Below are 25361 nucleotides of genomic sequence, written 5' to 3' on the forward strand. Positions count from 1 at the left end.
ATTTTTCCAGTATCTAGCTATCAGTGTTCTGGCTACCAGAAGAACATGGGATATTACAATTCTAAAATCAGGTGGATATTTTTCAATTCCAAGGTTGAGAATGGCCAACCCTGGCTCAGGGGTGGAGAGGAAACCGGAGATGCTTGATATACCACGAAATATGGTGTTCCAGAAACTGGTAAGGTGCTTGCAGGACCAAAACATGTGGAGGAGCTTACCCACCTCTCCACAATTTCGCCAGCACAGGGGGGAGGACTCAGCCAGGCCAAACTTCGAAATCCTATACGGTGTAAGATACCACAGCAAGGCTATTTTCTGGGCTATCTCCCAGTGTCCAACACATCTGGAGGCTGTGTAGTTTGCTCCAAACGCATGGCACCACTGCACCTCTGTGAAGGCCCTCCCTAAGTCCTCCTCCCAACGCAGGTAGGGACGGGATTTAACAAAAGTAAGCTTATGTTGGAAGAAATTATAAAATAAAGATATTCCTTTGGGCAAGGTAGGAGTGGCAGCATAGAAGTTCCAAAGAGAATCTGGTAGCACTACATGAGTAGTCCTACTATCCTTCAGTAGATGAGAAATTTGGCAATATTTGTAGGCATCAGAAGGTTTCAAATGAAAGCGTAATCGTAGGGATTGGAATGGAATCAACTGGGGTCCCTGGAAAAGATCCTGCAGCCTCCGTATCCCCTTCCCGGCCCATTCCTTTACCGTGAGATTAGGAATGATATAATCTAGAGCCCACAACGGGACAGGGAGGCTAGCTAGTTTGATGTCCTGTGGGGTGGACTGAAGGAGTTCTCTCCAAGCTTGCAAGGAGGCTCGAAGAGTATCGGGAAGCCTACGGAGGGACCACTGTTTAACAGAATCTGCAAGAAAGAAGAGCCCTAGGTCCCGAGTAGGGCAGAGGGCTCTTTCAATACTGCACCACCTTGGCTCCTGGGTAGAGTTGAACCAGTGTTTCAATTGGACAAGCCTGGATGCCAGATAGTAATCTCTAAGATCTACCATACCCATACCTCCCGCCAGCCTATGCTTTGTCAGCAGCATCTTAGAGCATCGTGGTCTTCTGGAGCACCAAATATATTTGTGCATTAGGGAATTAAGTCCGGACAAGTGTTTCCCGGAGGGGGGGACTGGCAGCGCTCTGAATATGTATAAAATTTGAGGGAGCATCAGCATCTTGAAAGATGCAAGGCGTCCTGACCATGAAAGTTCAGTTCTAGCTAGTCTGCCCGCCTCTTTGGATAGTTTATCTATAAGTGGAGGAAAGTTGGCTTCTGCTAAGTCCTGAGCTGACCTGGAAAGTTGAAGTCCCAGATAGGGGATAGTGGAATTGCTCCAAGTGTAAGGAAGCATGGTCCTCAAATCAGTGAAGAGGGATGGGTTAGCATTTAGGTCTAGAATAATTGATTTTGAAAAATTTATCTTGTAGTAGGAGATCAAGCTAAAGTCCTGAAGTACTTGGTGTGCTTGTGGTAAAGAGGAGGATGGGAGGGTTAAAAAAAGGATAATATCATCTGCAAATAAGTTAATTTTGTGGGGGCCTTCGTGCATGGGAATACCTGCAATCTGAGGATGAGATCAAATTTTTTCAGCTAGTGGCTCAATCAAAAGATTAAAAATTGTAGGGGAGAGGGGGCACCCTTGCCTGGTACCATTCGATATAGGAAAAGGAGACGACAACATATTAGAGGTGAAGACCCTCGCTGAGGGGGCGGAATAGAGGGCGAGAATGGCTGAGAGGAATGGCCCCCCAAAGCCAAACTTCTGTAGGACCTGTTTCATGTAGCCCCAATGGATCCTGTCGAACGCCTTCTCCGCATCCAAAGAAAGGAGCAGAGAAGGCGTCCGAGAGGTCCGTGCGTATTGGATAACCCCAACGACCCTCCTGGTGGCGTCCGATGCCTGCCGGCCTGGTGTGAAGCCCGTCTGATCCGAATGGATCAACAAGGGGATGAGGGGAAGAAGTCTCTGGGCAAAAACTTTGGCATATATCTTAACGTCTGTATTTAGTAGGGATATTGGCCTGAAATTGGATGGAGTAGTCGGGTCCTTACCTGGCTTGGGAATAGTGACCACGTAAGCCCCAAGCATCTCAGGGGGGAAAGACGCAGAGGCAAATGCCTCCGCATAAACCCCCGAGAGCTGTGGGGCAAGTAGGTCAGAGAATGTGCGGTAAAAATCATTAGTTAGGCCATCCGGTCCTGGAGATTTACCCAGGGGGAGAGACTTAATGCATTTCCCTATTTCTTCCGGCGAGATAGGCTGGTTAAGAAGTTCTAATTGATCGCTAGTAAGGGAGGGGAGATTGACACTGGCTAAGAAGGATTGTATGCTATCATCCGTAGGCTGAGGGGTGTCTACATCTAATTTCAAGTTGTATAAGGAGGAATAATAGTCGGCAAAGGCATCCGCTATTTCCTGAGGATTTATTTTCTTATCTTTAGTTACGGGGTGGTGGATAAAAGGAATCTTGGTCTTGATCCTAGCTGCCCTCACTCTGTTGGCTAAATATTTGACAGCACGGTTGCTAGAGGAATAGTGCGACAGCTTGAGGAAATACACACATTTATCGTATTTAGCAAGCAATAAACGGCGGAGGTCAACACGGAGCTGAGTGAGCTTATGGGCCGTGTTGGGATCCGGTTTAAGCTTGTTAGAGGATTCTAAGGCCCGAATGTCCTTCAGGATCGAGTCCAGTTGCTGATTCCTAAATCTCTTTTCTCTTGAACAAATTTGAAGCATGATACCCCTTATGAAGGCCTTATGGGCACACCAAAGTGTAGTAGGGCTGCGTACTGAACCGGCATTGAGCTCAAAGAATTCAGACAGGTGCCTGGAGATAGCAGCAACATGCGAGGAGTTCTGGAACAGCTGTGAATTTGCCCTTCAAACATAGGCCGAGCACGGAGCGTGCCCCTCCACCACAGCAACAGATACAGGTGCATGATCAGACCACGAAATATTGTGGATGGTGGAGGAGGACACTGCCTGCAACAACAGCCTGTCTACCAGAATCAAATCGATCCTGGAGTAAGTGTTGTGTCTAGCGGAGTGGAACGTATAGTCCTTCTCGCTCGCATGTTGGCATCTCCAGGCGTCATATAGATCTTCAGCAGCTAAGAGGTGTTGGAGTCCCGGCAAGGGTCGGTTGGATCTGGACGTAGTGTCCAGTGTATAGTCGACCGTCATATTAAAATCGCCACAGACAACCAACGACCCCCTGAGGCATCGGTTAATCTTACGAAAAAGACTATTCAAAAACCGTAGCTGATGCACATTAGGGGCATAAAGATTTACAATAGTATACACCTTATTGTTCAATTCAGCAAGCAGAATTAAGTATCTCCCTTCAGGGTCCATCAGTACTTCAGATAGGGAAAAGGCCACTGTGTCTTTTATAGCAATAGCTACCCCTCTCTTCTTTTCTGAGGCGGAGGCCTGAAAAATGTGAGGGAAGTTCTTATGCTGGAACCTAGGAGCAGCCAAATGCAAGAAGTGAGTCTCCTGAATACAGAGCACATCCGCCCCCAGATCCAAGGCCTCCCGCCACACAGAGTTCCGTTTGACCGGATGATTTAGACCGTGAACGTTAAAGGATACAAAATTAAGCGACATTAGGTATGACAGTCAAATGCAGGACAGATAGGATGGGAGTCCCTTCAAGGCAAGTACCAGCATCACCCGAGGTTCTGAGTCCTCCGAGGCACAGGAGACAAAAGGACCAAAATACAGTCAAGCGGTTCGGGCACAGACAGACTAGAACAATGCTGTAACACAGCTGTAACAAAAACAAAAAGATCCAGAAACAAAAGTTAAAAGTAGGGAATAGTAAAAAAAACGACCTCCGAGGAGGTCTGAAGGCATTACGAATGCCCATTGATGTGGGGTGTATCAAGGGTGAGCACCAAAGTACATCCAGCGACTAGGAGCAACAGTCGATAGGAGTGTAGCAGCAGACCGCTTCAGGGCACTCTTTTTTTACTTTTCTTCTTTCTCCTCCGCTGTACTGTTTGCCAGTCTCCCTGAGCATCCACTTTTAAAGGTGGGGATGAAGCCGGAGATGCGGTTTGTTCCTCGGGGAGAATATCCAAGATGCGTAGCAGATCCAGCCCTTCTTGGAGGGTAGTAATCACAGAGGACTTACCCTCGTGGGTGATCAATAGTTTCAGGGGGTATCCCCACCGGTATGGGATTCCGTGGTTCCGAAGAGCTTTAGTAACAGGCAGAAGTGTTTTACGCCGCTGCATGGTGAATTGAGAGAGGTCTGCGTACATCTGTATGTGGGAGAATCTGTCTGGAAGTTGGGTCTCCCTCCGGAACACTGACAGCAGCTGCTCTTTCACATGGAAAAAGTGGACCCGCATTAGAACATCCCGCGGAATGTTGTCCGGCAGGTGTGCAGGTTTAGGGAGACGATGAATGCGATCAATGATCAGTTCTTGATCAGATAGAGAGGGCAACAGTGTTTTCATAAGGTCTTGGACATGTTGGGCAAGCTGGGTAGGTAGGACAGTCTCAGATATACCCCGTAGTTTAACGTTGTTGCGTCTGGATCTGTCCTCCAGGTCCTCCATTTTGGACTTGAGCCACGCAATGTCCTCAGATTGATCAGTATGAGCATCCACTAAAGTATTGTGGGCTGCGGCAAAGTCCCCCATTTTTTGCTCAACATGATCCACTCTCCCAGCGAGCTCACCTACTTCAGCCTTGAAGTTGCTGATGCACTGCATAAAGTCCGTGTGTAAAGAGGCACGCAGGGAGACAAGCATGTCCTTAAGGGTTGCTTCAGAGACAGGCTGGTTGGTGGCAGGGAAAGCAGAGATACACTCAGAGAGTTCTCTGGTGTCAGCAGAGGAGCTATGTTCAGCACTAACCTGAAGAGCTGCATCTGACAGTCTCGGCCTAGACTTCACAGGGCTGCTGCTTAGCGGTGTTGAGGTCCCCGGCGACCTCCTCCCCCGATCCACGCTGGGTGTTGGGCTCCCGGATGAGGCTGAGGAGGAACCAGGGGAGGAATGCAGGCCGCCGCCGGCGCCATCTTGGCTCGATTCGCGGGCCGCCGGCGGGAAGAAGTCCGGCAGTTTTTTAGGCTGTGCGGGTCCCTTCCGTTTCGGCGACATCTCCGGAGGGTAGGAGGACTCGCCGGAGTGATCGTCCGTTGTTTTCGCCGGCTCAGGGGGCCTCTAAAGCTGAAGGGTTCCCGTCGCTGGAGCGGAGCTCTCCTTCTATGCGGCCATCCATCAACGCGCGGTAGCCACGCCCCCTGGTGGAGTGCATTTTGATTTGAAAAGGTGGAACGTTCCTCTTCAAACCATAAGGCTTGAATAATAACTTCAAATCCATAGTAGATTTCAACGCTGCCTGTCCTTTTCTAGGACTTTCAGGCAACACAAACAAAACATCTGTTTACCGAATCTGAGCAGTCGCCTTCAAATAGATTTTGACTGCTCTTACTACATCCAGAGTGACTTTTTTTTCCATAGAACAGGTGTCAGGGCTGGCTTAGCCCTTCCTTCTCTGGGCTGGCTGCTCAGCTGTCAGCTAATTGCCAGCTCTCATCTCTCTCCATAGTTACCAGCTTTTCCTGATCATGCTCGTCTAACCTGCCTACTTAAAACTGTCAAGCTCACTTCACCTCTGCTTTCACCTTGGTCACATCACAGGAAACCATCTCCTGCGGTTCTGTTTAAAGACTGGCTTGCTTACATCCCTTCTGGCTCCTTACCCTGCTTGTTGTTGCTCTACTTGGATCCCTGACTTCTGGCCTGGTTGATTACCCGATCTGGTTATTGAACTCTGGCCTGGCTGACTACTGGATCCGGTTACTGGACTCTGGCTATGCTTTAACTACGCTTTTTCTATTTACCTTTTTATTTTTTAATTAATAAACAAGTGTGATTTAATTGTACTTCTGTCTCGGCCTGATTCATGGTTTCTGAAAAACAGGGTTCTGGAAAAAAATGAAGGTAGAACAATATCCTGGTTTATATGAAAACCTGAAACCACCTTTGGCAGAAAGCAAAGGATGAGGACGCAATACTACTCTATCCTTGTGAATGATTAAATATGGCCCTTTACAAGAAAGAGCTGTCAATTCTGATACCCTTCTTGCAGAAGAAATGGCTACCAGAAAAACTAGCTTCCTTGTCAAAAGGACCAAGGGAATATGTTGTATCAGCTGAAAAGGCTGTTTCTATAATACCGACAGACTAAATTCAAGTTCCAAGGGTTCAGGGGTGCTCTAACCAGTGGATTAAGCTGCATTGCCACTTGTATAAAGCTTCAGACCAAAGAATGCAAAGCAAGGGGATGGTCGAAACAATACCGATAAGACAGAGACCTGGTCCATGATAGTACTCAAGGCCAGCTTCATCTCAAACCCCATTTGCAGAAAGGCAAGAATTCTACCTATGACATACTTTCTGGGATGCCAACCCCTGGAGTCACACCCAGAAACATATGCATTCCAGACTCTATAATAAATGACTCTGGAAGCTGGCTTCCCTGCATTAATCAAGGTAGATATCACTGAGCCTGAAAGACAACGATTCCTCAGAATGTGGGTTTCAATAACCAAACCGTTAAACTTAGCGTTTGCAAAGTAGAGTGGAACAATGGTCCCTGCGATAACAGGTCTGGATGTGGTGGTAGGGTCCATGGGGCCCCTACCGCCATCTTTACCATTTCTGCATACCAAGATCTTCTGGGCCAGAAGAACTACCAACTTCCCTTCCCACTTGATCCTGCAAAGAAGTTGAGGTAGCAGCAGAATAGGAGAGAATGCATAGATCAGTGAGAACTGATCCCACGGGGTCACCAAAGCATCTGTTTTGTATGCGAGTGGATCCCTTGTTCTCGACACAAAGTTGTTGACTTTGTTGTTGAACCTGGACGCAAACAAATCTACACCCAGAATCCGCCATCTTTGGCATATAGCCAGGAAAATGTCGGTGTGAAGGGACCATTCCCAGGGGAACAACTACTGGCAACTTAAGTAGTCCGCCTGCCAGTTCTCTACCCCTGGAATGAAGATTGCCGATATGCACGGCACATGCTTTTCTGCCCAGGTTAGGATATGGATTACCTCTCATTGGGCTCCCTGACTTCTGGTGCCCCCTTGGTGATTGATATAAGCCACTGCTGTGGCATTGTCGGATTGAATCCTAAAAGGAAAATTCTGTAACCTGAACGTACAGGCCTTTAGGGCTAGGTGCGCTGCCCGAATCTCTGGAATGTTGATGGGAAAAGTCCTCTCGGTTATGGACCATTTCCCTTGGACAGACGTTTCTTCCAGTACTGCTCCCCAACCTGAAAGGCTGGCATCTGTTGTTAACACCTTCTAGGTAACTGGTAAGAATGATTTCCCCTTCTGCAGATTCTCAGATATCTTCCACCAACTGAGGCTCTGGCGCACTTTTGGCGACAAACGCATTGGGAAATCTAGGGCTTGGAACTTCTTGTTCCAGGCAGACAGGATACTGTTTTGCAGTAGTCTCGAATGAAACGGAGCACAGGGAATTGCTTCCAATGAAGTCACCATCTTCCCCAACAACCTCAAAGGTGAATAGAAGGACCCTTCTTCGCCCTGACCACCCGAACCAGCTCCTTTATAGCGCTGATCTTTGCCTGGGGTAAAAACACCCTCTTCTGGGCTGTATCTATAACCAGATCCAAGTACTCTATCTTCTTTATGGCTTTAACCATTTTAGCCCCGGACCATTTGGCTGGCCAAAAACCAGAGCGTTTTTTTTGCGATTTGGCACTGCTTCAGTTTAACGGACAATTGCATGGTCTGGCGACATGGCTCTCAAACAAAATTGACGTTCTTTTTTCCCACAAATAGAGCTTTCTTTTGGTGGTATTTTTTCACCTCTGCGTTTTTTTATTTTTTGCGCTACAAAAAAAAGCAACAATTTTTGGGGGAAAAAAAACGCAATTTTTTACGTTTTGCTATAATAAATATATATATATATATATAAAATGTTTTCCTCAGTTTAGGCCGATACGTATTCTTCAACATATTTTTGGTAAAAAAAAAAAAAAAAAAAAATTGCAATAAGCTTTTATTGATTGGTTTGCGCAAAAGTTATAGCACCTACAAAATAGGGGATAGTTTTATGGCCTTTTTTTTTTTTTAATTCTTTATTTATGGATTGCAGGAAATACAGATACAAATTGTACAAGAAACATTAGACGCCCAGTCGTCTCAGTACACAAATAATACAGTCAGTACATGGTGAGGAGTATTTAATAGTTTATCACAGTACATCTGTATCAGACTTAACCCTTACTGGGTTCTTCGAGTCTCCCGCTCGGCACTTCCTGTCACCTTAATGCGGTACGTGGGGCGGTCCCTTCTAGGCCGACCCTGAGGGGTCTTCGTTAATAGCGTGGGGTCACTCGCAGAGTAGGAAGCCCAGTCGGGGCTACTCCCACGGCCAGTCGCCATTTAGAAAGAAAACTGGGTGAATAGCATGTCGAGGCCCTTGCAATCACTAGATATTTTTGTCGGGATTGTGGGGAGTGGAAGAGGGAGCGGAAGGGGGGTGGGGGACGGGGAGGCTAAGGAGCAGGAGGGAAAGAGGGGGGGGGGGGGGTGAAGTGGGTGAAAAAGGTAGAGGGGGAATAAGGGGGGTGGTGTGGACCCTAACGGTCCTCAGATGGGGGTACAGACTGTGGTGGTCCCTGTGGTGAGCCCATACCGGAACCGTCCTGCTATTCCCATGCCAAGCATCACAAGTAAGTTCTGTATGCATCAGAGTACCTAAACAGGCTCCAAGGCATCCATCGGGCGGTGTGTTCCTCCTCTCTATCATGCAGGGACGCTGTAAGCTGTTCCATTCGATAGATGTCACAAACTCTCCCAAACCATTGAGGCACCGTCGGGGCGGCCTGCTGTTTCCACATACTAGGTATACATGCCCTGGCTGCGTTCAAAAGGTGTTTTAAAAGTGACTTACGAAACCTCTTACCAGAAAGCGGAGTCAGGTTAAGAAAGACTGCCGCTGGGTCATTCCTAAGATCGACAGCTGTGAGATCAAGTATAATCTTGAGAACTTGCCCCCAGAAATGGGACAATTGCGGGCATTCCCAAAATATATGGAGCAGAGTGCCTGCATGTGCACTGCATCTCCAACACCCAGGGCTATGTCCCGGGAACATGGCTGCTAGGACCGTGGGAGTCCTGTACCAGCGGGTCAAGATCTTATATGTGATTTCCTGGTACTTGCTGCACAGGGATGACTTGTGTGCAAACAGAAGCACTCGAGCCTTTTGTTCTGTCGAGAATCTGGCATCAAGGTCCCTCTCCCATTTTCCTAAAAACGTCGGGTCTCCCCGAGATAGAAGGTCCATTAAGATCCCATATGATTGGGAGAGAGACCCACGGATCGGCCCCTCACCCAAGCACAAGTCTTCGAACTGAGTTAATGGTCTGTGAAAGCTCTCACAGTTAGGCAAAGACTTCAAAAAGTGAGAGAGCTGAGCCAGTTTCCACCTGCCCAGGGCCGTGTGCCCCAACTGCTCATAAATATTCAAGACACTCTTCCAAGCCCTCGGGCCCAAGAAGTGGGAAGCTCTGATCAGATCTTGGTCAGGAATGAGACGAAAGGACCGGTCTACCATGCCCGGGGCAAATTGCGGGTGTCCACTAATTGGAGTCATTGGTGAGGGAAAGCTGGGCACCTCCGCCAGTGAAAAGTATCTGGCCACCTCCCGTAGTGTGGACTCGACAAGGGGTGTGCCAGCGTCACCCCTGAAGAGATAGGCCCCGCCCAGGGCAGCCCTTCAAGCGGAAAGGGCATGGACTCTCGTTCAAGACGGACCCACAGCTTATCCTCCAAGTGCCTACACCAGTCAACCGTCCGGTTCATATGGACTGCAGTATAGTACCAAGCTGGGTCAGGAAGTCCAATCCCTCCCCTGTGTTTCGGTCTAAGTAGTAAAGCTCGACTGAGTCTAGGGGGTTTGCCTTGCCAAACGTATCTAATAAAGACAGATCGCAGAGTCTTGAAGAATGACTGGGGAATTCGTATTGGCAGGGCCTGCATAAGGTACAGGATCCGTGGCATTATATTAATTTTGAGCACATTACACCTTCCGAACCAGGAGGTCGCCAAGTGCGACCACCTCTCCAGGTCCGAGGTGATGGTTTTCAGGAGGGGCAGGAAATTCAGTTGGAAGACCAGCTGCGGGTCTGGGGGTATCTTAGTTCCTAAGTATTGTATGGTGTTAGATGCCCAGCGAAAAGGGAAGTTATTGCTCATAGACGTCTGGACGGTGCGGGGTATGGAAATATTAAGCGCCTCTGACTTCTGTAAATTAATTTTAAAATCCGAGAGAGTTCCATACCGCCGTATCTCCGATAGCAGATTCGGCAAGGTGGTATGTGGCTCTGAGATATAAAAGAGGAGGTCATCAGCAAAGGCAGCGACTTTATGATGACATGTCGGGGTGTCCAACCCCTTGATATCAGCGTTAAGTCTGACGTGTTGGAGTAGGGGCTCAAGGGAGAGTATGAAGAGGAGAGGGGACAAGGGACATCCCTGTCTCGTCCCATTGCCAATAGAGAAGCGAGACGAAGCAATCCCATTAATCCTGACTACTGCTGTCGGAGAGGAATATAGAGCCGTTATCCAGGAGATCATAGGGGGAGGAACCCCCAGGCGTTGTAGGGTGGCCAGTAAAAAGGGCCAGCTCACCCTATCAAACGCCTTTTCTGCGTCAACCGATAGCAGCATAAGCGGAACTTTAAGACGCCTGGCCCGATCCACAACGTTCACGGTCCTGGTGGTGTTATCCCTGGCCTCCCTGTTGCGAATAAACCCCACCTGATCTAGCGGAATCAGGCGTTGAAGAATAGGTGCCAGTCGCTCCGCTAGGATCTTTGTGAACAACTTCAAGTCACAATTCAAGAGGGAGATAGGCCTGTAATTAGCACAGAGAAGAGTGTCCTTCTCCGGTTTAGGTATGACTGAAATGCTGGCCTGCAAAAGCTCCGGTGGAATAGACCGGCCCTCCAATATAGCATTAAAGGCCGAAACAAAGGGTGTAGTCAACAACGGGAGAAACGTCTTATAGTAAGGGGTTGTAAACCCATCCGGGCCAGGCGCCTTCCCCTTCGGGGAGTCCCTCAGTGCGGCCGCCAGTTCCTCCGGCGATATCGGTTGCGAGAGTGTCTCCATCTCTTCCGCTGTAAGGGTAGGTAAGTTCGCAGAGGTCAGATATGCGTCTATAGCTGCAGATCGGGCCTGCGTGGCGTTCGGTGACGCCTGGGGGTGTAAGTTGTAAAGGGCCTCATAGAAAGATCGGAAGCATTCCGCTATGGCCTTGGAATCAAAGTTTGGCGCCCGTGGGGGAAGATATGGCCGGGATGAAAGACGAATTTCGTTGAGCTCATAGGGCGTTCGCCAAGGACCTACTACATTTGTCCCCATACTCATAGTACGTTCTACGTACCCACATAAGTCTATTTTTCGCTTGAAAGAGAGAGAATTCTCCAATTTGTTCCCGAAGGTCTTTCACTTCTGCATCCAGTGCGGCCGTCGGCAGAGACTTGTGCTGCTGTTCACACGCGTGTAGTCTAGAGATAAGATCAGAGAGAGCTTTAGCTCTAGCAACCTTAAGCCTGTGTCCATGCTTAATAAGAATGCCCCTAATGTAACATTTATGGGCTGCCCAGACCGTAAGAGGGTTGGGGACGGAGTCTTGATTGGTCTCAAAGAAGCTCTGCAATTCTCGGAGCAATTCCGAGTGAGTGTCTGTGTCCTTCAGGAGCGACTCGTTTAGTCGCCACCACGACTGGCCCCGCGATTCCGGCTGAAGCTTCAGTGCTAAGAAAACCGGTGCATGGTCGGACAAAGCAATGTGTCCAATCTGAGCATCAGAGACCAGTGGCAGGGCGCCATGGGCCACCAAGAACAGGTCTATGCGCGAATAAGAGCCATGAACAGCATAAAAAAAAAAGAGTAGTCCCTGTCTTGTGGGTGGAGAGTGCGCCAGACGTCTATCAACCGGTGAGAGTGGATGAGATCTTTTATTTAGGAGCGGGTGCGTACTGATAGGGCAGAAGTGCCCGTCGACGAGTCTTTGTGGGGGTCTAAGGTAAGATTAAAATCACCTCCGACAATCAAGGTGCCCTCCGAGAACGCAGCCAGGGCAGATAGGCACGCTTCCAGAGCAGGCAGCTGGCCGACATTCGGCATGTATAGGTTGGCAAGCGTAAAGGTTTGCGAGTACAACGTACCCTTGAGGAAGAGGTATCTCCCTTCACTATCGGTCTGAATGTCCAACAGTTTCCAAGGCAAGTTTTTAGCTAGGAGGATACACACTCCCTTCGATTTTGATATAGAAGAGGTGCTATGATAGGCTATAGGGAAATGTTTACTGTACAGCCGCGGTATTTGGTCAGTCCTGAAGTGGGTCTCCTGTAGAAAAGCCACTTGAGGCCTCAACCGCCACAGCTCCGCAAGGCAGCTGGACCTTTTTTCTGGTATGTTTAACCCCTTAATATTCCAGCAGACCAGTTTCAAGGCCATGTCAGCCGCTGTACCGGTCTTGGGCCCACCACCAGGGTCTGAAAGAGGTGGGGGGTTCAAAGGTTAAAGGAAGGGCAGGACAATTAGGACGGTCAGGGGGAGATTGGGAGTAGATCTAACTGAGAGAGGGAAGGAACAGGGGTGGGGGTAAGGGCGGGACAGGGAAATTCTAAAGCTCCTACTGGAGAAAGCCTGCCGGTTAAGGCAGAAAGGCCTATCGGGGGTAGGGGTAGGGCACAGTGGAGGGAGGAACCCCCAGCACAGCGCCCCTCTCGTAGCCCTCAGTCCCTGCAGCCCCAGAGAGGCCTACAGGTGTTAACGTCAGTAACCTTGTGGCAACGCAACAGCATGTAACAAAAATAACGTATATGAACAAAACATCAAAACAGTCTGCAGTAAATCATGGAGAACAGTGGGAGAAAACAAAAAAGAAACAAAAAAGGTTAGAGCATTCAAATACAGTAAACAGTACAGTGTATACCGATCCCCTTAGCACCCAGGTTCCCACCCCCTCCCCCCAATCTCCCTCCCACCCTCAGATGAGGGAGGGAAGGAAAAAAGAAAGGAAAAAATAAAAATAAGAGAAAAAAAAAAAGAAGGGGGGGGGGGGTTGCCCCCACTCAGCCAGGTGGCTAGACCCCACAACGGTCCTGGGTGTTAAACCGCTTCTGTCCAGGATTCCCAGGCGGGCAATCAGTCTGTGGCCTCCAGTTCATCAGGCGGCAAGGGAAAAAGTAGGTGGGGGGGGTTATCCCCAAAATGTTCAGCCAATACGGGTAGCGTTCCAACAAAGATTGCCGACCCTTTGATGGTGTCCTAGCGGATCCAAGAACTGTGAGCTGCATAAGGGACATAGGCACGGGCGGCCGATTCCAGGCCAAGCCCGTGTCGGGGCGCCAGGTCGAACGGGATCCCTATATTTCACCCCCCCCCTCCCCCCCCGGGATCATCCGTGGGGAACTCTGATAAGGGCTGAACCGGGTAGCTCTCAATTAAAGACACAAACCACAAAAAGAGAAAAAAAAAAAAAAAAAAAGAGTTAAATCAAAAGGGGGAAAAAAGGAAGAAAAAACCCCCCCAATGTCCTCCAGATATCAAAATATGAGGGGAAGCACTACTCACTCACGGCTCATGGTCCTGAGGTGCTTGCTCTCTCCGGCGGTGTGGTCGGCGACTCCTTCTCGATCTCTGCGGCCTGGCCCGAGGGTCGGATTCGCCTGCCGGAGTGTTTTGTGGGACAACAAACGCCAGCCAATCAGGGACAGCGATCGATGGGAGGCCCAGCGTATCCAAGAAAGATGGAACTTCAGAGGGGTGACGCAGTGTAACGGGCCTGCCATTCTTGCGTACTATGAGGTGGAATGGGTGACCCCACTTGTAGGGTATCCTCTGTTCGTTTAATTTCTCCAGGAGGGGCCGCAGGCAGCGTCGCATCTGTAGGGTCCTCCGGGAGACGTCCGGTAGCAGAGTAACCTGTGCCCCGTCAAAATCTATGCTGCCTTTGTGCCACGCCGCCTGTAGTATATCTTCTTTCACGGAATAGCTGTGGAGGCAGCACAGAACGTCACGTGGCCTGCCCTCCGTGGGGCCCCTGGGTCCCATGGTCCTGTGGACTCTGTCAATAGTAATCTGTGTATCGGCAGGGCGGTCCAAGCAAGCGTTAAAGATGGCCGTGACTGTTGCTTTGAGGTCAGAGGGACCAGTCGCTTCGGGCAAGTCTCTGATCCTAATATTGCGCCTGCGATTGCGATTTTCAAGGTCGTCCACCAGCAAATGCAACTGTGCGACTCTGTCGGTCAGGGTATCTTGCGTGCCCTTCAAGCCCGTTAAATCTGTGGTCACTGACATCACATCATTTTCCAAGGCTGCAACGCGGGTGGTCGTGGCCGCCACTTCCCGTTTAACATTTGCAATTTCAGTCCTCAGTGTCATCTCAATCCTGGCAGTCATGCAGTTAAAATCTTCTTTTGTTGGAAGATTCTGCAGCAGGGACCACACTGTGCTGTCACCTAGAAAAGCGGGTGGATGATAGCCCTGCGCTCCCCCCTGTGCAATTGAGGCAGACGCTGGCTGACTGCTCGGCTCCAGGATGGGGGAGCCTCTGTGTGGAGGCCCCTGGGAATACTGTAGTCCGCGGGGGGGCCATGGCGGCAGGCCGCTGTGCTCCATGCTGCCCAGGGAGGCCATGGACAGCGAGCGGGGGAGGCAGGTCACTAGGAGGGGAGAACGGAGGTAGGTCGTGGGAGTGCTGTGTCCCCTTCTCACCTTCCCTGTGTAGCGCCGAGCTGGGCGCGCCGGAGGCCGCGGGCGCCATCTTGGCCGGATCAGGCGTGGAGGCCGGAGGGGCACCAGGAACTTGTCCATATCGCCGTTCTGTGTGTCTCCGCCGGTGCGGTGGATCGCCAGCGGCGTGCTGCGGTGCCGGGGATGCTGAAATGTGTGGCTAGACTGGCATAAAAGGCTACGGAGGGGTCACGGACCGGGAGCTCCCTGATCGAGCGTCCTCACTCCTCCATGCCGAGACCACGCCCCTTTATGGCCTTTTTATAAAAAAATTTTTTACTAGTAATGGTGGCGGTCTGCAATTTTTATTGTGACTGCGACATTATGGCAGATAGATCGGACACTTCTGGCGCTATTTTGGGACCATTCACATTTATACAGCGATCAGTGTGATTAAAAATGCACTGATTACTGTGTAAATGTGACTGGCAGTGAAGGGGTTAACCAGCAGAGGGCGCTGCAGGGGTTAAGTGTGTCCTAGGGATGTGTTCTAACTGTAGGGGGGATGGGCTATGTGTGTCACGACACTGATCCCCGCTCCCAATCACAGGAAGCTGTGATCAGTGTCCTGTCACTAGGAAAAATGGAGAAATGCTTGTTTACATCAGCATTTCTCCATTCTTCCTCTCCGCGATACGATTGCGGGTATCCCTGTGGACATAGTCTGCGGGACACACGATCACACTCACGGAGCTAAAGGAAGCGCACGCGTGCCCACAATGCCGTGTCATAAAGGCAGGTACGGTAATATGCCTGTACATGCCATTCTGTCATTGTATATCGGCGTGAGTCGGTCGGCAAGGGGTTAAAGAAGATTTCTCTAGGTTTAGCACCCAACCTAGGTTTTCCAGGTAGTTGACTGTGGTGACCATCCTTTGGTCTAAGTGGGCTACCGACGATCTATCAAGAGCAGGTTGTCTAAAGCTATTATTTGTTATACCTTGGGCCCCTAATCTGGCCAGAACCTTGGTAAACATCCGAGGTGCAGTAGCTAGACCGAAAGGCAGAGCTACAAACTGAAATGAAGGTTTTCCACTTCGAAACGCAGATATTTCTGATGAGCAGGGAAGATAGGTACATGCAGGTATGCATCATTGATGTCGATTGATGCCAAAAGTTCTCCTCCTTGTAGGATGGAGACTACTGATCAGATTGATTCCATACAAAAAGAGCGAATTTTCAGGAACCGATTTAGATTTTTGAGATCTAGAATGGGTCTGACATCTCCATTTGGTTTAGGAACCGTGAAAATGTTTGAATAAAACCCCAGCCCCTGCTCTTCCATGGGGACCACCATGATCCCTTTTTGCAACAAAAGTCGGTCTAATGCTTGAAAGAGACTTCTTTCTCTCTGGATCTTTGGGAACATCTGACCTGAGGAAATGAGGACCTGGGAATTCTCGGAACTCTAGAGTTTGTAGCCTAGAGCTATTGTGGAGACTACCCATCTGTCTCGAAATTCTTCCTGCCAGATCCATGAGAACTGCAGAAGGGCGTCCCTTCACAAAGAGGCTTTAGCATTCTGTCTTGCAGGTTTCCTCCCCCAGGACTTCGTTTGTCCCTGGGGTTGACCCTGAGGTTTACCTCTTAAACCTGACAGTGGAGGCCGTCGTGACTGCCTGGAGGCTGATGCCCCTAGCACTTGAGAAGGAGCCCGTTTAAATAAGGGATGTTTACTCTTTTCCTTAACTGGCAAGAGGGTACTTTCCCCACTTGTTATATTTTGGATATATTTGTCAAAATCATCCCCAAACAGCTTTTCACCGGGGAAAGGAAAACCAGTCAGGAGCTTTTAGCATGGTGCTTCTGCTGACCAAATTTTCAACCATAGGATTCTACGCATATGTACCAACCCAAGAGTAAGGCTAGGAGGTTTCAAGAATAGAATCTTGGATTGCGTCAATTGCAAAAAACAAAGCCACTGGCAGCTCTGCTAAATCATGGTCCTGCTGTTCAGGGAAAACCTAGAGCACCTGTTTCAAATGGTCCCTCAAGGACTGACATACCCCAATTGCCGCCACTGCAGGTGGAGCCACTGAACCTGCCAAGGAGAAAGTGTTTTTTTTTTTTTTAACAGGAATTCCAATTTTTTTCAGTTGGATCCCTAAGCATTTGTGCATTGTCAACCGGACAAGTCAAACTTTTATTCACAGAGCGTCAATATAGCAGTGTCAATTTCCCCACTTGATCTTTCGGAAGAGGAGTTATCAGTCTCTTCACAGTCCCCTGAGGGGGGATTCATCTTCCCTCTCCCACTGTTCCTCTGTTTGAGGATCCTGGGCAGTAGAAGGTGACCGAATGCGTTTTCTTCTACTCTGTGAAGATGCGATTAAAGCCATAAATTTTTCCTCTAATCCATTCATGGCCGAGGAAAAAAACCTCCTCGGTAATATAGACAGGGGCTGAACTGTCAGAAGCAATTGCAACCCCTGACCCTGATGGCTCACTCTGACCAGCCTCGCTATAGGGAGTGGACTTCTTGTCTTAGGGTGTGCCAGTTTCCCATCACCTGAAGGTGGCCTATAACCCACATAGTAACTACTATGGCTCTGTGTCCCGTGATGAGCGATAAGAACATTTCTTAGGAATTTCCCTCATCTTATCCAGCTGCAGGGTTCTGTGGTAAAACAAGACAGACCCAATCTTCACCACTCATGGTGGGTTTCTTCTGCCACGAGGCCTGGGTACCATTCAATTCAGCCTGAAAAAACACATGGATCAGGTTGCATGGCTTGCCTTAGCAAAGGATTTTTCCAGCGGAGCACAGCACACCTTTACTCATGACCAACGCCTAAGACACTGGCGAAAAAACAGAGGTACACCCAGTAGTGGGAGGGGTAAATATAGGGAGTGGACTTCTCATCTTTGGGTGTGCCAGTGTCCATCACCTGAAGTTGCCATATAAACCATACAGTAATTGCTGTGGCTCTGTGTCCTGTGAAGTACAAGAAATTGATATAAATATCTTTTCTGAAGCTGGTCCGGTCTGGTCCCAGGCTGAGCTGTCAGTGGCTGCTTTGTGTGTAGGAAAAATACAATGCTTGATTTGTTTAATCCAGTTTTACCTACTTTTAACCATTTTCATGAACCGGCCAGCACCATATTGTGTATTAGCTACCAGAATGTGGGCTATTTTGACTGCATGGACTTATCGTCATCACTGACTGAAACATCAGCATTGCAGCAGGGATTTAGTCACCAGAGCATGTATTGCTCAAGGATTTAGCTGAGACTGATATCACTTATGATGGCTGCTGGGTAATAGGACTACAGGATTAGGAGTAACCTACATCATACAGACCCCAGGTGTATATGCATAGGTCATATCGGCTGAAGTTGTAATTTTGGACAGGTTACCAACTCCATTGGATCATCCCTACACTGCAGGCAGAACCTCATATGCCTGGTGAGTCTTCTACTCTAAGTATCTAGATGGGATGCATAGATTGTCTCTGTGATCCTTACCTCAGTTTCACCACAGTGAATAACGAGACTGTGATCCCACCTAGTAAACAAAGCAGTCAGAACCGGTTATAACTGCTTGCGTGGTGACCTTGAACATGTTTGAACCTGCATGACAAGCAGCAACACCCTATGACGTTCAGTTCATTATGAGTCGCCACTTACTTAGGTTGTGTTTTCTGTAGTGTGCCCAAAAAAATGCTAAGTTTAACCACCTCAATACAGTGCACTTACACCCCCTCCCTGACCAGACCAATTTTCAGATTTCAGCACTCTCACAGTTTGAATGACAATTACTCAGTCATCCAACACTGTATCCATATGAAACTTGCGTCCTTTTTTCCCACACAAATAGAGCTTTCTTTTAGTGGTATTTAATCACTAGTGGGTTTTTTATTTTTGTACTATAAATAAAATAAAACGTAAATTTTGTGTAAAAAATGCCTTTTTCTTTGTTTCTGTCATAAATTGTTGCTAATTAGTAATTTTTCTTCATACATTTTGGCCAAAATTTATACTGCTACCTATTTTTGGTAAAAAATAACCCACATTAGTATATATTATTTGGTCTTTGTGAAAGTTATAGAGTCTACAAACTATGGTGCCAATCACTGAAAATTGATCACATCTGATCAGGCCTTCAGTACATCAGGTGTACCTCATTTCTTGAGACACTAACAAGTCAGGAAAGCACAACTACCCCCCAAATGACCCCTTTTTACAAAGTAGACATTCCAAGGTATTAAGTAAGTAGCATGGTGAGTTTTTTTAAGTTGTCATTTTTTCCCCAAATTCTTTGCAAAATGAAGATTTTTTTTTTATTATTTTTTTTTTTATACAAAATTGTCATATTATCAGGTTATTTCTCACACACAGCATATGCATACAACAAATTACACCCCAAAATACATTCTGCTACTCTTCCCGAGTACGGCGATACCATGTGTGAGACTTTTACACAGCCTGGCCACATACAGACCACCAACATTGATGTAGTACCTTCAGACGTTCTACGAGCAAAAATGAAACATCTCATTTCTCAACCACCTATTACATTTTTGAAGGCCCTGGAGTACCAGGACAATGGACTTTCCCATAAAATGACCCCATTTTGGAAAGCAAACACCCCAATGTATAATCTGTGAGGCATAATGAGTCTTTTGAACGGTTAATTTTTTTCCAGAAGTTTTTGGAATATGTGGAAAAAAATTAAAACGCATTTTTTTTTACAAAAAATTGTCAATTTATAAGATATTTCTAACACATAGCATGTATATAGCAAAAATTACACCCCAAAATACATTCTGCTACTCTTCCCGAGTATGGCGATACCACATGTGTAGGACATTTACACAGCCTGGCCACATAGAGAGGGCGAACATTGAAGTAGCACGTTCAGGCGTTCTAGGAGCATAAATGACACATATCATTTCATTCCTACCCATCACACTTTTGAAGGTCCTGGACAGTGAAATTACCTACAAAATGACCCCATTTTGGAAAGCAAACACCCCAACGTATATTCTATGAGACATGGGCTGCAAATAGGTACTCGGGTACTCTGATGGCCTGGTGTCAGGTACTCGGGTACTCCGATGGCCTGGTGACGGGTACCCCGATGGCCTGGTGACAGGTACTCGGGTACCCCGATGGCCTGGTGACAGGTACTCGGGTACCCCGATGGCCTGGTGACAGGTACTCGGGTACCCCGATGGCCTGGTGACAGGTACTCGGGTACCCCGATGGCCTGGTGACAGGTACTCGGGTACCCCGATGGCCTGGTGACAGGTACTCGGGTACCCCGATGGCCTGGTGACAGGTACTCGGGTACCCCGATGGCCTGGTGACAGGTACTCGGGTACCCCGATGGCCTGGTGACAGGTACTCGGGTACCCCGATGGGCCGTGACAGGTACTCGGGTACCCCGATGGGCCGTGACAGGTACTCGGGTACCCCGATGGGCCGTGACAGGTACTCGGGTACCCCGATGGGCCGTGACAGGTACCCGGGTACCCCGATGGGCCGTGACAGGTACTCGGGTACCCCGATGGGCCGTGACAGGTACTCGGGTACCCGAATGAATGAATGAAATACTTGTATAGCGCACAATGCGAACTGAATCGCCTCTGAATCGCGAACTGATGGGCCGTAACAGGTACTCGGGTACCCCGATGGGCCGTGACAGGTACCCGGGTACCCCGATGGGCCGTGACAGGTACTCGGGTACCCCGATGGGCCGTGACAGGTACTCGGGTACCCGAATGAATGAATGAAATACTTGTATAGCGCACAATGCGAACTGAATCGCCTCTGAATCGCGAACTGATGGGCCGTAACAGGTACTCGGGTACCCCGATGGGCCGTGACAGCTACTCTGATGGGCCGTGACAGCTACTCTGATGGGCCGTGACAGCTACTCTGATGGGCCGTGACAGCTACTCTGATGGGCCGTGACAGCTACTCGGGTACTCTGATGGGCCGTGACAGCTACTCGGGTACTCTGATGGGCCGTGACAGCTACTCTGATGGACCGTGAATGACAGGTACTCTGATGGACCGTGAATGACAGGTACTCTGATGGACCGTGAATGACAGGTACTCTGATGGACCGTGAATGACAGGTACTCTGATGGACCGTGAATGACAGGTACTCTGATGGACCGTGAATGACAGGTACTCTGATGGACCGTGAATGACAGGTACTCTGATGGACCGTGAATGACAGGTACTCTGATGGACCGTGAATGACAGGTACTCTGATGGACCGTGAATGACAGGTACTCTGATGGACTGTGAATGACAGGTACTCTGATGGACTGTGAATGACAGGTACTCTGATGGACTGTGAATGACAGGTACTCTGATGGACTGTGAATGACAGGTACTCTGATGGACTGTGAATGACAGGTACTCTGATGGACTGTGAATGACAGGTACTCTGATGGACTGTGAATGACAGGTACTCTGATGGACTGTGAATGACAGGTACTCTGATGGACTGTGAATGACAGGTACTCTGATGGACTGTGAATGACAGGTACTATGGGGGTGATGACAGGTCCTCTTTATTGGGGGAGGGTCTCTTTGACACGCCGCCCGCGAAGAAACAGGGATGCTTGCGCACGATCCCGTGCATTCCCTGTTTAAACGGGAGGCCGTCATATAACGGCCTTCCGCCACAATAGGTGTGCCGCCTGGCCGTCATTTGACAACCGGCGGTCAGCAACTAGTTAAAGGTTGAACATCGTGTCAATTTGAAATTTTTATAAAATTGCACAAAACACCAACAATGTTTTCAAATGCTTACTACAGCTTATTTAACCACTTGACCACTGGGCACTTTAACACCCTTAATAACCAGACCAATTTTCAGCTTTCGGTGCTCTCGCATTTTGAATGACAATTACTCAGTCATGCAACACTGGACCTATATGAAATTTTTGTCCTTTTTTTCACACAAATAGAGCTTTCTTTTGGTGGTATTTAATCACCGCTGGGTTTTTTATTTTTTGTGCTATAAAAGAAAAAATACCGAAAATTCTGTAAAAAAACGAATTTTTCTTTGTTTCTGTTAGAAAATTTAGCAGATTAGTAATTTTTTCTTCATAAATTTTGGCCAAAATTTATACTACTACATATCTTTGGTAAAAATAAGTACAAATTGGTGGATATTATTTGGTCTTTGTGAAAGTTATAGAGTCCACAAGCTATGGTGCCAATATCTGAAAATTGATCACACCTGAAGTACTGACGGCCTATTTCAATTCTTGAGACCCCAACATGCCAGAAAAGTACAAATACCCCCCAAATGACCCCTTTTTGGAAAGAAGACATTCCAAGGTATTTAGTAAGAGGCATGATGAGTTTTTTGAAGTTGTCATTTTTTCCCACAATTCTTTGCAAAATCAAGATTCTTTTTACTTTTTTTTTTTTTCACAAAATTGTCATATTATCAGGTTATTTCTCACACACAGCATATGCATACCACAAATTACACCCCAAAACACATTCTGCTATTACTCCCGAGTATGGTGATACCACACGTGTGAGACTTTTACACAGCGTGGCCACATACAGAGGCCCAACATGCATGGAGCGCCATCAGGTGTTCTGGAGCACCCAGGACAATTCTGACATTTCTCTCCTACATGTAAAAATCATCATTTATTTGCTAGAAAATTACATAGAACTCCAAAACATTATATATGTTTTTTTAGCAAACACCCTGGAGAATACAATGGTGGTCTTTGCAACTTTTTATCTCGCACGGTATTTGCGCAGTAATTTTTCGAATGCTTTTTTTTGGAAAAAAAACTGTTTTGTGCTTAAAAAAAAAAAAAACACAGTAAAGTTAGCCCAATTTTTGCATAATGTGAAAGATGAAGTTACGCTGAGTAAATAGATACCTAATATGTCACTCTTCAAAATTGCACACGCTCGTGGAATGGCGGCAAACGTCGCTACTTAAAAATCCCCATAGGCGACGATTTACATTTTTTTTACTGGTTATATGTTTTGAGTTACAGAGGAGGTCTAGGGCTAGAATTATTTCTCTCGCTCTAACGTTCGCAGCGATACCTCACATGTGTGGTTTGAACACCGTTTTCATATGTGGGCGGGACTTGCGCATGCGTTCGCTTCTGCATGCGAGCACATGGGGACAGGGGCGCTTTTAAAAAAACATTTTTTTTTATTGTTCATTTTACTTTATTTATTTTAGTTTGACATTTTTTTCCCCAAAAATAATTTTTTTGATCACTTTTATTCCTATTACAAGGAATGTAAACATCCCTTGTAATAGGAATATGGCATGACAGGTCCTCTTTACAGTGAGATGTGGGGTCAATAAGACCCACATCTCACCTCTAAGCTGGGAAGCCTGAAAAAAAAAAAAAAGATTCTGGCTTTGATCGTATTAGCGATTCGGTAGAAGCACCGGAGGGCGGCGGGAGATGTCTATGGCTGGGTATTGCAGGGTATCACCGACTATGGCTGGGTATCTCAGAGCATGGTGTTGCAGAGTACTGCGTTGCAGAGCATTGCAGGGTATTGGCGGGTGTTGCAGAGCATTGCAGAGTGTTGCAGGGTATCGGCGGGTGTTGCAGAGCATTGCAGAGTGTTGCAGGGTATCGGCGGGGGTTGCAGAGCATTGCAGAGTGTTGCAGGGTATCGGCGGGGGTTGCAGAGCATTGCAGAGTGTTGCAGGGTATTGGCGGGTGTTGCAGAGTGTTGCAGGGTATTGCAGAGCGTTGCGGAGTGTTGCAGGGCATTGCGGAGTGTTGCAGGGCATTGCGGAGTGTTGCAGGGCATTGCGGAGTGTTGCAGGGCATTGCGGAGTGTTGCAGGGCATTGCGGAGTGTTGCAGGGCATTGCGGAGTGTTGCAGGGCATTGCGGAGTGTTGCAGGGCATTGCGGAGTGTTGCAGGGCATTGCGGAGTGTTGCAGGGCATTGCGGAGTGTTGCAGGGCATTGCGGAGTGTTGCAGGGCATTGCGGAGTGTTGCAGGGCATTGCGGAGTGTTGCAGGGCAATGCGGAGTGTTGCAGGGCAATGCAGAGTGTTGCAGGGCAATGCAGAGTGTTGCAGGGCAATGCAGAGTGTTGCAGGGCAATGCAGAGTGTTGCAGGGCAATGCAGAGTGTTGCAGGGCATTGCAGAGTGTTGCAGGGCATTGCAGAGTATTTGCAGGGCATTGCAGAGTATTTGCAGGGAATTGCAGAGTAATGCAGAGTATTTGCAGGGAATTGCAGAGTATTTGCAGGGAATTGCAGAGTAATGCAGAGTATTTGCAGGGAATTGCAGAGTAATGCAGAGTATTTGCAGGGAATTGCAGAGTAATGCAGAGTATTTGCAGGGAATTGAGGGGTTAATTTTCGGTGAGCAGCGATGTGGGCACTGCAGATGCAGCCCACATCGCTGCTGACACCGATCTCTTCCCCCTCCGCTGTACCGATCGGTACAGAGAGGGGAGGGAGGAACCGGCGTCATAACATGACGCCGGCTTGTTTACAAGTGATCACTCCGTCATTTGACGGAGCGATCACGTGGTAAACGGCCGCGATGAGCGGCCGTTTACCGTGATTCGTGATGCGCCGGGTCCACTGGACCCAGAGGTCACGGATGCTCTCGTGTGCGCGCCCCAGGGGGCGCGCGAGAGCAGAATTCTGGGAGGCCGTTAATTAACGGCCTCTCAGAGTTAAACAACCGCCCTGAAGCCGTTAATCGGGAATGGGCGGTTGTTAAGTGGTTAAATGACGGCCTGTTTTGTGCGTGATTTGAGTGGCACAAAAGATTCAGTGATGGACGTGAGAATGAATTCCCAAAAGTTAAATCAGTGCTTAAAGGGACATGTTTTGAGTCAGCTGATGCTGTAAAGAAAAAGGAGGATGTGTTGAAACTAACAGAAATGGATTTTCTCCATGCCTTTAACCAGTGGAAAACAAGACTGCAGCAATGGATTAGTGTAAATGGGGAATATATTGAAGGGCACAAGCATTATATTTGTAACACATATAACTAAAGGGTGAGTAATTAATCAGTCTCGTTAGTTATTAGACACACCTCGTATAGCAATTTTCGTTTTACAGGGTTAGAGGCAAGTTAGGCAAGTCTTAGAATATGGATGCAAATAGATTTAGAGATTTTAGTTTTAGGCTGAACTTTCACTTTAACCGGCTGATTAAAAAAAAAACATTAGCGAAGCAGCAAGGTCTAGACTTTTTCTTCAATTTCATAAAATACATACCGTATTTTCCGTGTATAAGACGACCTTTTACACTTAAAAAAACTGAGCAAAAAGGAGGGGTCGTCTTATACGCCGGGTCAGCTGCTGGGATGCCTTTTAGATGTCCAGTAATACTGTATGTAGCTTCGGCTACATACAGTATATACCACTGAACCAATCCCAGTGAGCGATGTATTCAAATGAATACAGAGCCTGCTCGGATTGGAGCAGCAATCTCTGCCAATCCGAGCAGGCTACACACAGTAGCCTGCTCCGATTGGCTTTGAGAGTGAGGCGCGGGCTGATGATGTAACAGCCTCTGCCAATCCCAGCAGGCTTTGTATTCATTAAT

General features: G+C 48.0%; 1 protein-coding gene across 1 annotated transcript in view; it reads right to left on the minus strand.

The window, feature by feature from the left end:
- Positions 1-25361, minus strand: part of CWC22 (CWC22 spliceosome associated protein) — a 172071-nt gene that overhangs the window by 15036 nt on the left and 131674 nt on the right. The window lies entirely within an intron of this gene.

Source organism: Lithobates pipiens, unplaced genomic scaffold (assembly GCF_037356315.1).
Source record: "Lithobates pipiens isolate NorthernLeopardFrog02 unplaced genomic scaffold, aLitPip1_a1.2 Scaffold_22, whole genome shotgun sequence".
Lineage (NCBI taxonomy): Eukaryota > Metazoa > Chordata > Amphibia > Anura > Ranidae > Lithobates > Lithobates pipiens.